Source organism: Penaeus japonicus, unplaced genomic scaffold (genome assembly GCF_977035675.1).
Source record: "Penaeus japonicus unplaced genomic scaffold, GWHDUDI00000001_assembly GWHDUDI00000023, whole genome shotgun sequence".
In the NCBI taxonomy this organism is placed as follows: domain Eukaryota; kingdom Metazoa; phylum Arthropoda; class Malacostraca; order Decapoda; family Penaeidae; genus Penaeus; species Penaeus japonicus.
In genome coordinates this window covers 31454347-31466846 of record NW_028234425.1, presented here as the reverse complement: position 1 = coordinate 31466846, position 12500 = coordinate 31454347, and the positions used below count along the sequence as shown (strand labels likewise).

The 12500-nt window shown below is 47.2% G+C and overlaps 1 protein-coding gene across 5 annotated transcripts in view; it reads left to right on the top strand.

Moving 5' to 3' along the window:
• LOC122250734 (protein Aster-B) overlaps positions 1-12500 on the top strand; it is a 92163-nt gene that overhangs the window by 29870 nt on the left and 49793 nt on the right. The window lies entirely within an intron of this gene.

Sequence of the window (12500 nt, the reverse complement as noted above, 5' to 3'; positions counted from 1 at the left end):
TAGTGGAGAGAAATGTCATGGATACGTAGGTGGGTCATGTTGCTGGGGATAGGGAGAAACACTTGTGTGACAGGTGGATGACGAAGGCCGGAGTGGATGTAAGCCAGTGTTTTATACAAGTGGATTGCGAGAGGTAGGGACTTAGTTTGCAGGATGTTTTAAGAGTGCCAGGAAGTATTTGGGAGTTTCTGTTCCAGTTCTGTAAGTATCTCGCTTCCATCTCCCTTCCGTTTCTAATGTATATTCGGTGCGTGGCGGGAATATAACGTAGCAATAGAACGGTAATTGCATTTAGTTTGAAATCTGTGATCAAAGAGCCAGTGCAGTTTGTCTTAGGGGCATGTTGATGTATTTGAATATTCTTTTCGTTGGACGAGTGCATTATTTCATGTGTGAGTTCAGTGTCGCCAAAAGAATACTCCTAAGTTATTGAAAGATCATCTGGCTCGAGACTGTCTCCGCTGCATTAAAACATCTTATAATGATCGCATTATTGGCGAAGAAATCAGGAGGCGGCCAAGTGTAGTGTGCACTCATTGCAGGAAACGTGATCACTCGTTGCATGAATTCGGAGTATGGACTTGTGTAGTGCCATTTAGAGAGGTTATCTTTAAGGTAACGGGGTGCCAGGGCGCTGTGACTTCAGAAAGCAAGATGGTATGTTTTCATCTCATCTCTTCATCGTTAGAAGTCCATTCTTATAGTTCTTACGGGCTTCTGTAGTATGGATAATGGTGATTCTAATTTTATTCTAGTTAGGTGACCTGGAAAATCCCTTCCCTTTGTCTAGAGAAACACCTTATTATCCCTAGCATTAAGCGGCTCATAAAATGTGATCTTTTTATTGCAGAAGACGCACTTGTTTTAGTGAAAAGGATCTTGCCGACAATCAGTTAAGATAGGAACACTTTTGCAACATTTCAGGAAACGTGCTGGCGACGGTGCGAAAGTCACCTTCAGTCAAGGCAATACCTTGCCAGGTATACCTCTTAATGATGGCCGCGAACATGATCTTCAATACCCTTTGGTTGCAACCTGACCCTGGCGAAGTGCATCCTTAGTTGCCTTGGGACTCCCGATAAACAGTTCTCATCGTGAGCCTTTCTGCCATGCCTGTTCCCCAAGAAGTCTCGGAGCCTCCTTGAGCCACGTGTAAGACCAGGGCAAGTGTGCGATTCCCATGCAGAGACTAATACACACGGCACTGTAGCAGGACTCCCCACCCTTACCGAACACACACCCTGTCTCTTTCCCTCTGCTTGCCATTTCTTTACTAATTGTCTCATTCTTTATTTACACGCGCTGGCCTTGGTTGAAGCCATCCGCCGAGCGGTTTTGTACCTGTATTGTTTAAGGAAGCAGAGTATGTCGAGAGCGTTCACTGCGATGGGTCTTGAATAACGAGAGGGCCGTATCAGCCCCGTTGAAGGTTGCGATGGGTAATAAATTTCACTTGAAGATAAATTAAGCCGCACATGGATTTGAATCAAGTGTTAATCTTCGTTTCTTATCAGCAAAAGTCATGCAAGCGGCCGTGTGGGAGCGACTGCATTCCCAGTGTCCGTGGGAATCACGGTAGCTCGTAAGGGAGATTTTGAATAAGTGACCGTGTTTACGTGCCTCCTAAGGTTGAAGGGGGACTTGAATACACAAGGTGTGATCTGTATGAAGACACCGCCACCCCCGGCCGGGGCTGACCACTTGTTTGCGCTGACTTCCGCCTCCAGGATGCTACCACTGCTGAGAGGACTTATTTTTCTCACGCTGATGAAGATATTGTAGCGTATGCTTCTTGCGCTTTGCATCGTGTAGTGTCTTGTTCGACCCGCCATAGCGATGCCTTCAAAAGAACGTGTTTATTCGGGACCATTGCTAAATGAGTAAAAAGTGCGGCAGGCAAAGAACGTGTCTCAAGTGTATACAGAGCGTTACCTGACTCAGCGAAGGTAGCTGAAGAGTTAATATGTGGTAATGTACACCAAAGAGGACCGCGTGTACCTTTTCGTTCTTGCTCACAGAGCATGCCATTAATCCCCAGGTCCTGTAGAATGGCCATGCGCCCCCCTCCCTACCCCGCCCCTTCCCCAGGTCTGTGTCGCAACGCCACGCTGTCTTGCATATTGCAATAGGCAGAGACCGGCACCGACTTTGGCAAGTTTAATTTTTCTTCGTTGATGTTATTTTTAAATGGGATTGCTGGATGGAGTGAACCGCATTTAAATAGTATTTGCGGATGCTATTTTCGACTCAGCACTTCAAAAATTGGGCTGATCTTTTATTGTCGGAGAATAATTGTTTCAAGACCAAATTAGTATTTCTGAAATAAAATATATGTTTTGAAATTGTTTGTTTAGGTATACATCCATTATGTTCTTCCAGTTTGAAGCTGATGCAACACTATGATAGACTAGCATGTTTGCAGTTGCTTATTTGTACTTCTTTCATTATGGATCTACGTATGAAATATGTTTGACTTTTATGTGCACGCATGTGTCTGTTAGTTTTGGTTCTATACATTTGTCTGCTATTTTTGGGTTTCGGGCGTTCCTTGGGTGAATGTTGTTGTTATTTGTGATTTGTTTAGATAATGCTACCTTGATTAGTGAGCATATGCAGTGCGGCGGTGCTTACTTTTAAAATAATGATTATATTTAAGACATAATTCGTAGACCGTAGTACAGGGAACTCATTAGTCATGAATCTAGGCAAATGCTGCTAATCCGAAGTGCATGTAGCCAAGATTTGCATGGGAGGGGGGGGGGGGTTATGAGGAAATGAGGTGTGGCTGTGTGCATGGAATGGGATGACGGTCCTCTGTGTCCCTGACATGAATGTTATTGTGCTTTTACCGGGAGTGCTATGATTACGCTTTCTACGTCCCTCTCTCTCTCTCTCTCTCTCTCTTTCTCTCTCTCTCTTTCTCTCTCTCTCTTTCTCTCTCTCTCTCTTTCTCTCTCTCTCTCTTTCTCTCTCTCTCTCTTTCTCTCTCTCTCTCTCTCTCTCTCTCTCTCTCTCTCTCTCTCTCTTTCCTCTTTCTCTCTCTCCTCTCTTTCTCTCCTTTCTCCTCCTTTTTCCCCTTTCTCTCCTCTCTCTTCTCTCTCTTCTCCTCCCCTCTCTCTTTCTCCTCTCTCTCTCTCTCTCTCACTCTTCCCTCTCTCTCTCTCTCTCTCTCTCTCTCTCTCTCTCTCTCTCTCTCTCTCTCTCTCTCTCTCTCTCTCTCTCTCTCTCTCTCTCTCTCTCTCTCTCCCTCCCTTCTCTCTCCCCTCTCTCTCTCTCTCTCTCTTTCACTTTCTCTCTCTTTCTCGACCCCCACCCCCTTTGCTTTGTCTACTCGGTACGTAGAGACACCTATTTTCCTGCCCCCCATTACCTGTGTTAGGGATCCCCGGTTGGGGGGGGGGGGCAAAGAGCATTCTGGAGGGCGCTGGACATTGCCTTCCACACGCAACATACGGGTGTAGGCTACATAACATTCTTTGTTTCACGCTATTCCAGTGACAGACATGTTGGTTCATCTGCCAACAATGGCAAGCTGGAAAAAGTCAGAAAAAATCCCACTAGTACTTGGCTAATATTGCCATTGAGTTGCAAATCACGTTTTGTCTTTGTGACAACCGAATCTCCTACTCCCCCCCTTTTTTTTCCCTTTCCCCCTTTTCCTCTTTTCCTCCTTCTCCCCCTTTCCCCCCTCACCAGCTCAAGTAAAGAAGAATAGATTCGTATGTGTCGGGAATTCGGTGCTCCTAATTAATCTTGACTAGTGCCTTGGGTAATCAAATTCTTTAGTTCTCATCCTGCGAGGAGAAAATGTTGGTATCTGATTGATTCCTTTGGCAAGCATAACTAATACACGAACGTATGCATTCCATGACCTCGCTCCCATGAATCTTTTATTATATGCTGTCCTACTGGTAGCCGCAACGAGGGTGTTATGTAAGGGTGGGTATGATACGGGCGTGTTATTGCGCGGTAGGGTATAGATCGAGAGTGACTTTGTTTCTTGGGGTGCCGCGGGGGATCGGCGGAATGCAGGCTGTGCGCGCTATTGCTCGCCTTTATCCGGGATCCGTATGCAGTGTTGCCGGGTGCATTGTCAACAGGTAGAGGTGTGGGGAGGGGGAGGGGAAGGGGGGTAGAGGTCAAGCCTGTAGAGGGTAGGTGAACCAATGCGAAATCTCCAAGGGTCATCAGGAAGCGAGTCCTTGTGCTGTCATAGGGGTACCCATTGTTGACCGTTACTCTCCAAGCTTCCCGTACCTGTCCGCTTAGTACCTTGACCGTATCTTGCGTTGGCGGAGATTTCCTCTTCAAACGCGGGAAGGGGGGTGGAGGCGCTATTGTTCCTTGACTGTCACTGCCGTCACAGTCGGCTCGTTTGTCATAGCTGCGTGAATTAGGCTTTTGTGAATAGGATTCTCCATTTCGTGATTTATAACTGTGTCTTTTTAAAGTTTTCACGCTGTCTGTCTTCTCTCACATCTCTCTCTCTCTCTCTCTCTCTCTCCTCTCTCCTCTCTCCCCCCTCCTCCTCTCTCTTCCCCCTCCTATTCTCCCTCTCTCCCTCCTCCTCTTCTCCCTCTCTCCCCCCCTCCTCTTCTCCCTCTCTCCCCCCTCCTCTTCTCCCTCTCTCCCCCCTCCTCTTCTCCCTCTCACCCCCCTCCTCTTCTCTCTTTCTCTCTCCCCCTCCCCTTCTCTCTCTCTCTCCCCCTCCCCTTCTCTCTCTCTCCCCCCTCCTCTTCTCTCTCTCTCCCCTTCTCTTCTCTCCCTCCCTCCCTCCCTCCCTCCCTCCTCTTCTCTCTCTTCTCTCTCACTCCTCTTCACTCCCACTCCTCTTCACTCCCACTCTCTCCTCTTCACTCCCACTCTCTCCTCTACTCTCTCTCTCTCCTCTACTCTCTCTCTCTCTCCCTCCCCTTCTCTCTCTCCCCCCCCCCTCCTCTTCATTCTCTCTCTCCCCTCCTCTTCTCTCTTTCTCCTCTTCTCTCTCTCTCCTTTTCTCTCTCTCTCCTTTTCTCTCTCTCTCCTCTTCTCTCTCTCTCTCTCTCCCTCCCCTTCTCTCTCCCCCCCCCCTCCTCTTCATTCTCTCTCTCCCCTCCTCTTCTCTCTTTCTCCTCTTCTCTCTCTCTCCTTTTCTCTCTCTCTCCTTTTCTCTCTCTCTCCTTTTCTCTCTCTCTCCTCTTCTCTCTTCTCTCTTCTCTTCTCTTCTCTCTCTCTTCTCTCTCTCTCCCTCCCTCCCTCCCTCCCTCCCTCCCTCCCTCCCTCCCTCCCTCCCTCCCTCCCTCCTCTTCTCTCTCTCTTTCCTCTTCTCTCTCTCTCCTCTTCACTCCCACTCTCTCCTCTACTCTCTCTCTCTCTCTCTTCATCTCTTCACTTTCTCTTTTCATTATCCCTCTTTCTCTTTATCACCCTCTTATCCCCCTTCCCCTTTATCCCTACCCGTTTCACCCCCTTCCCTGTACTCCCCTTCCATCTCCCTTTTCATGTGCATGTGCGTGCGTTCGTGTGTTTGTTTCTCCGCCACACCGGGGGCGACACGCAGAGTCATCAGTATGGAATTAGTGTGGGTGTGAGTGAATACATTGACGGTGGTAGTGGCGGGTGTAGGTGAGTAAACGAGTAAGTGATTAGGTCTGTGTGTAAGGGGGGGGGGGAGTGGACGTCACGAAGTTCCGTTGAGAGAGTGATGGGATTAGAGTGAGTGTATGGAATCGATTGTGAGGGATGGATGATCTTGGGTGTGAGGTTGTCTTGGGTTTTGGGCTCGGCTCCCTGTGGGCAAGAGCAGCGGGTATGGGTGCGGCTGTGGGTGTGGGTGTGGGTGTGAACGGCCTCTTAGCGTAAGGTGGCGTGGGCGTGGATGTGTGTGTGCGAGCGTAGCGGCAGAAGCCGGAAGACACGAGGAGCACGAGCCATTGATCAGCGAGCGTGTGGCTTGGCATAGCAAGGGTGATGGGCACGGTGATTGAAGGCCTGGCCCTCCCTTTAAGGGTTTGGCACTGTCTGACTGTGGTAAGTGTTGCGTGTGGAGATTGTACGTGTGGCATGTTGCACGGAGGCTCTCAGTATGACCCTGTTACTCGGGTCACCGTTCAGGTAATCTTGATGCATTTGACGCGAAATCTTTAGGCATTGTTAGGTGGTGATTGAGATTCGGTAATTGAGGATGGGGCGGATCAATACAGGTTATTGGAGTGGGGCTCTGTGTCATTGTGTGGGGGGAGGGGCAGGACAGGGGGGGGAAATGAGAGGGGATATATTACACCTCTCGCATTTCATGGCCGACGCGCGAACGGCCTTGCAGTCCAATTTCCAACGTGGGCGAAAGAGTTGTTGTGGAGGTGCATGCATCGGGTTGAGGACCCCCACCGAGGAGTGATCGCCGCTGTGTTGCAATGTGGCGCGGCAAAGGTTAAAGCGCTGTTGTGAATGCCAGCCAGCACCCGCGCCCGCCCGCCCGCCGACTGCCCTTCGTCTGGACCGCACTACGGGCCCTTCCTCCTCCTCATCATCATCATCCCTCCTCCCCCTGCTCTTATTCCTGATTTTCATCTTCATCTTATTCCTCCTCCTCTTCTTCCTCCTCATTCTCCTTTTCGTCGTCGTCGATATCCTGCTCTTCCTTCTGCTCCTCCTTTCCTTCCTCCTCTACCCCCTCCCCTTCCTTTCTCTTTTTATCCTCGTACAGTTTTGTCCTTCCAAGCGTTCAGTGTTCAGTCCGCCCTCTCGTCGGTCCTGCGGGAGCTCATGCCTTCCGCATTGTCCCGTCCGTTAGATGTGGAATGCTAGAAGGATGTATATTCTTTTAATATTTTTTCCGCCCTAGCAGTTTCTTTGCTAGTGATGAGTAGCTGCGGCGTTGTGGTATAGACCAGTTCTTTCGTATCGGGACCCCCATCTTCTAGCACAGCTGTTATTAGGTTACTGCATTATGCACCGCGCGCCGCCGCGGGGCCGACGTTGCATTTACATTAAGTCGGGAAAATGAGACAATTGGGGCCCAGATATTGCAGCCGAGATTGTCGCTGAGTCAACAGAGTCGTTAGCGGAGTCGTTTTGGGTGCTGGTTGGTCTCGTTAAGATGACATGTCCCTTTATTGGTGTTTACGTGTTTTCGCCTCTGGTTTTGAACTTCCGCCGTGCATGTTGCTGTGCGGCTGTGTTTCTGTTTGGTTTAGATTTCTGATCGGAGAGAGAGAGAAAGATTTATTTACTCTGGGAATATGCTATTATTATATTTCAAATTTAGTAATGCGAATTAGGAAGAACAATAACTCAGGTTGAAATAGTAATGCTGTGTAATTTGCTCAAGGGTTTCCCAATTGAAAAACCGCAAGGGAAGTCAAAATATGCAGCCTTTCTTGAACCAGGTTTCCCCGCATCTTATTGCCCGGGAAGAAAATTAGCATAATGCCATGGCATTCGTTGAAGAGGACCTACGCGGACCCCCGCGTGTGCTTGGTGCAGGTTCCGACAGATTTCTTTGGGGACAGGTGTAAAACGTGATGCAGCTGATGCCTTTGACGCGCTCGAGTTCAACATCCACAAGCAATTTTCGTGTTAATGTCATGCTTGAAGGCGCATCCGGGAAATTTCTTTTTAAAGGTAGATTGCAACTTCGATTTATGATACAGATCGATGGGGTACATCATTTGTTAGATTTCACAGCTGTGAGGTTTCAACAACACGTGATATTTTGATGTTAACCTCAAGGCCATGTGAGCTTTAAGTGCGCTCACCGCCACGGCAATTGCCCGACCTGGTTCGTGATTTACCTAGAACACAGGTTTGGTCTTTGAGGACACTGTTTTTTAAGGTTCTTTTCGTTTTGTTTGTCTCTCTTTTTGTGGAATTAACCGACTATGTACCAGGGGAATAAACGACCGCAAGTAATATATTTCTTTTTGCGGAACAGGTGTTTTTCCCCAATTATTTTTACAGCGTACACCAGTGCTAATTACTGCAGGTTTGATGACGTCAGACCTCAAATGTATGAGTGTCCTTTGACACATTTCAGCGTGGGGGAGGAGGGAGGGGAGGGGGGCTGAGATGGCAGGTGGCGCTTCTCCGGACGTTACAACTCGGGATTTTGAAGCGATGGCACGCCGGTAGATTTGTAGCTGCGATAACGCCCGTTGAGAATGTTACCCGTGCGTTGTTGCCTCTTATTTATTTATTTGTTTGTTTGTCTATTATTCGGTTGAGGAGAGTTGTCGGTTTGAGTAATGAGATTGACAACTAATATACTATTACTACTATTACTATTACTATTATTAGTACTGTTACTGCGATTGCTATTACTACTACTGCTACTGCTACTACTACTACTACAACTATTACTATTACTATTACTATTACTATTATTATTATTATTGCCGTTGCTACTAGTGGTACAACAACTGCTATTACTATTACTACTACTAGTATAACTATTACCAATACTATTACTACTCTAACTACTACTACTACTACTAATAATAATAATAATAATAAAAATGATACAACTACAACTACTCGAAGGTAGAAGACGAGGAGGAGTAGGAAGATGATAATGGTGCTGGAAAAGAAAGAAGAAAGAAGAGAAACGGAAGAAAAAATAAATAAACAAAATAATTAATGAGCGAAAACAGGAGGAATAAAAAAAGAATAAAGATGATCACGGCCTCAGTACATCGGCGCTATTGGTTGTTCTACTTGGAGAATAAAGGCATTTTAATCGATGCTGCTTTCCCCCCCTCTACCCCCTCCCCCCATATGTCTCCTCGTCCTCCTTCTCTTCCTCTTCTTCTCCCTCCCCCTCCTCCTCTTCCTCCCCCTCCTCCCCTTCCTCCTCCTCCCCCTCCTCCATTTCCTCCACCTCCTCCTATTCCTCCTCCTCCTCCTCCTCCTCCTTCCCCTCCTTCCCTTCTTCCATCTCCTCCTCCTATTCCTCCTCCATCTCCTCCTCCTCTTCCTCCTCTCCCCTCCTTCTCCTCCCCCCTTCTTCTCCTTCTCCTCCCCCTTCTCCTCCCCCTTTTCCTTCTCTTCCCCCTTCTTCTCCCCCCACCCCCCACCCCCAAGACACGCTAACAAGTCTAGTTTGACATATTGTTTTATCGCGTGGCGGTGACCGTCAAAGAGACGGGATTAATGACATGATGAAAAGAAGAAAATTTAAGGCCGGAACACCATGGCACCCTTAAGCGTCGTTGTGTTATGTTCATATTGCAGTAGCAATATGGACATTTTTCTTTCCTTCGTCTTTTTCTTCATATTTTTCTTCTTACTCCTTTTTTTCGTCTACTTATTTTCTTTCTTTCCTCTTCATTTCCTTTCTTTTTTATCCTTATGTTTTCTTCATGTTCTACATTTTTATTATTGTTATTATTATTATTATTATTATTATTATTATTATTATTTTCTTCATTTTTTTTTCTTTTTTTCGTGTTACGTGAAGGAAGAAGGCGCGCTGCATTGTGTATGGGGAGCGGTTTTCGTTGGCTATCACCCTCCATCCCAGGTCCTTTGAGGATTGATGGGTAAATTATGAATGGAAGATGGAATGGCTGTGAGAGAAAGGGGCGTTAAGAGGGAGGGAAGTGGAGGGTAGAGGGTTTAAGAGGGAGGGAAGTAAAGGGTAAGTGGAGGGTAGAGGGTTTAAGAGGGAGGGAAGTGAAGGGTAAGTGGGAGGGAAGAGGGTTTGAGAAGGAGGGAAGTGGAGGGTAAGAGGGTTTAAGAGGGAGGGAAGTGGAGGGTAAGAGGGAGGGAAGAGGGTTTGAGAAGGAGGGAAGTGGAGGGTAGAGGGTTTAAGAGGGAGGGAATTAGAGGGTAGAGGTTTAAGAGCAAGGGAAGTGGATGTTATGAGGGTTTAAGAGGGAGGGAAGTGGAGGGTGAGAGGAAGGGAAGAGGGTTTAAGAGGGAGGGAAGTGGAGGGTAAGAGGGAGGGAAGAGGGTTTGAGAAGGAGGGAAGTGGAGGGTAGAGGGAAGAGGGTTTGAGAAGGAGGGAAATGGAGGGTAGAGGGTTTAAGAGGGAGGGAAGAGGGTTTAAGAGGGAGGGAAGTGGAGGGTAAGAGGGAGGGAAGAGGGTTTGAGAAGGAGGGAAGTGGAGGGTAGAGGGTTTAAGAGGGAGGGTAGAAGGTTTAAGAGGGAGGGAAGTGAAGGGTAAGTGGGAGGGAAGAGGGAGAGAAGTGGAGGGTAAGAGGGAGGGAAGAGGGTTTAAGAAGGAGGGAAATGGAGGGTAGAGGGTTTAAGAGGGAGAAAAAGGGGGGATTGAGGTAGAAGTGGGTGGAACAGAGGGAATAAAAAAGTATTGGAAGGGAATAGATGGGGAGAGATGGAAGGAGAGATAAAGAGAGGAAAAGAGAAAAGAAGAGAAGAAAGGAGAAAATGGGAGAGAAAAGGGAAAAGGAAGTGAGAAAGAGAGGAAAGGAAAAAAGAAAGAGAGAAAGAGAGGAAAGAAGAAAGGAAGAGAGAGAGAACGAGGAAAAGAAAGGAAGAGAGTGAGAAAGAGAGTAAAGAAGAGAGGAAGAGAGAGAGAGAGAGAATAATGAACTTAGTAATAGAAAACTTGTATGGTAAATACGTATTGCGCAATCGTGTTTTCCTCTTGAAGCAAGGGTTCTCCCTTATTATTGCCACGGTTAGGTTACCCGCTTCTTGACAGCGAGCTCTATATTGAAATACCATTAACTGCTCTACCAGATCTTATCAAGTGAGAACTAGCATAGTCAGGACAAGGATTGCAACACCAGATTGCAAGCCTAGTTCTATATCTGATGCGCTGATTTGTGCTTGCTCCGCTGCCCTCAGCATTCCAAGCGGGTTATCTCGTTTAAATGTTTAGTTGAAGGAAAATCATCATTCCGTATTTTTTATTCTATATTGAAAAGAATCATTTGACAACGGTTTGTTTTGGTTTGGATGTAAATATGCGGTTGTTGACCTTATGGAGTATTTTTTTTATCGTAGGTGTTCTAAATTTAGTTGAATGTGCAAAAAAAATGTTTAAAAGCTAGTTGCTCGGTCAGGAACTGCAGCAAATGTAAGTTTTGTAAAGTTGTTGCCCTTCTAGCGAAAATTAACGTTAGACTCCGGTGACGTAAGGGGGATCCCCCAGAAGAGAGTGAATGCTTGTAGCCTTGCAGCTGTGAGGACCGTTAGTGTGGGGGGGAAACAGAGGCAGATATGGAGTCTCCGTAAATGTTCGGGTCTACAAATGTTTCGGCTGCTTGTAGTTGGAGTGTTGTCGTTGTCGGTATCACTATTGTTTATGTTATCTTTGTTGTAGTTGTTTCTTATTGCTGCCACTTTTTATGGCACCATTGCTTTTGTTTTTCTGTTTAACTTTTTTTTTCTTTACTTTGTTCGTGTATTTCTCGTATTTCTTTTTCTCTTTGTTGTCAGTTCATCAACTGCTGCACTAAATTCCAGTTCAGCCAGAAGTGTATTTACAAGGCTGAATTCAGAAGCAGAAGGGGGAACATAGGTCGGGTGACTAGTCGTAAATGTCAAGTCCTTGTAGGATTTTGATAACACTATTATGCTTCAGTCTGGCCTCGTTTTTATTTGGTAGTTGGAGGGAACTTTATTAAGAGATGCAGTTAGGGAAAAATACAGTAGAGGGGAGAGCAAAAGATCCTATCAAAGGCGAAGCAGGAAGGAGAGAGTTAAGGAAGTTCTAAGAAACATCTCGTGTGCGTTTTTACAGTGTCCAGCGACGGGGCTACAAACATTAGGAAAAGTTAGACGTCGTCCCGGGAATTAGGTACAGGCGAGAGACTAGGGCGAGAGCGAGTGGAAGGTATGGAGGGCGTAGAGGCGTATCATGCAGTCGTCTATCAGGTGCCGTCGCGTCGCCTTACTCCCGCGTCCCTCGTGGTGCAAGCGCCGTTCTCAAAACTCACAACCAAGCGAGTAGGGCGTTTGTATCAGGCCGCTCCTGAATGGTTTGCACGCTAATTTACGCCATTCTGGAAACAGAATATGCCCACTCCTCCCGTAGAAATGTGAATGGCATTGTTGTCCTATTGGTGTGTGCGAGGCAGAGGTGTCATGCATGTCAGTGTCCATGCACGCTTGCCTGCCCGTAGACTGTTGTGTCGATGGCAAAACAGTACCTCATAAAGAGAGTGAATTGTTAAGTTCTTGTTTGATTTGGTAATACTATTAAGCTTCAGTTTTAGACTCTTATTACATGGTAGCTATATTTATCAAGGTAACTGTTTTTTGTAATGGACGACGAGAAAAAAAAACAGTGGAGCAAATGTATCAAAGGCAGTGTTACCAGACCTTTTGATCGCACTTAACGAGGCCCGAGAGATAAACAAAGGCCAGCCACTGGAGCGGGCGTGTCGGCTGGAAGACTCGGGGCCACGGTGAATTGTCCTCAGCCATCGATCCGGGTCGACCTTGAGCCGGCCACAGAGCGCGCGGACCGTACCATCCGCCGGTAAACGTTTCTCGCCTCCCAGCGCCTCCGGGGCCCTCGGAGCCGCGTCGCCGAGGCGACTCAGACGAGACGTTTC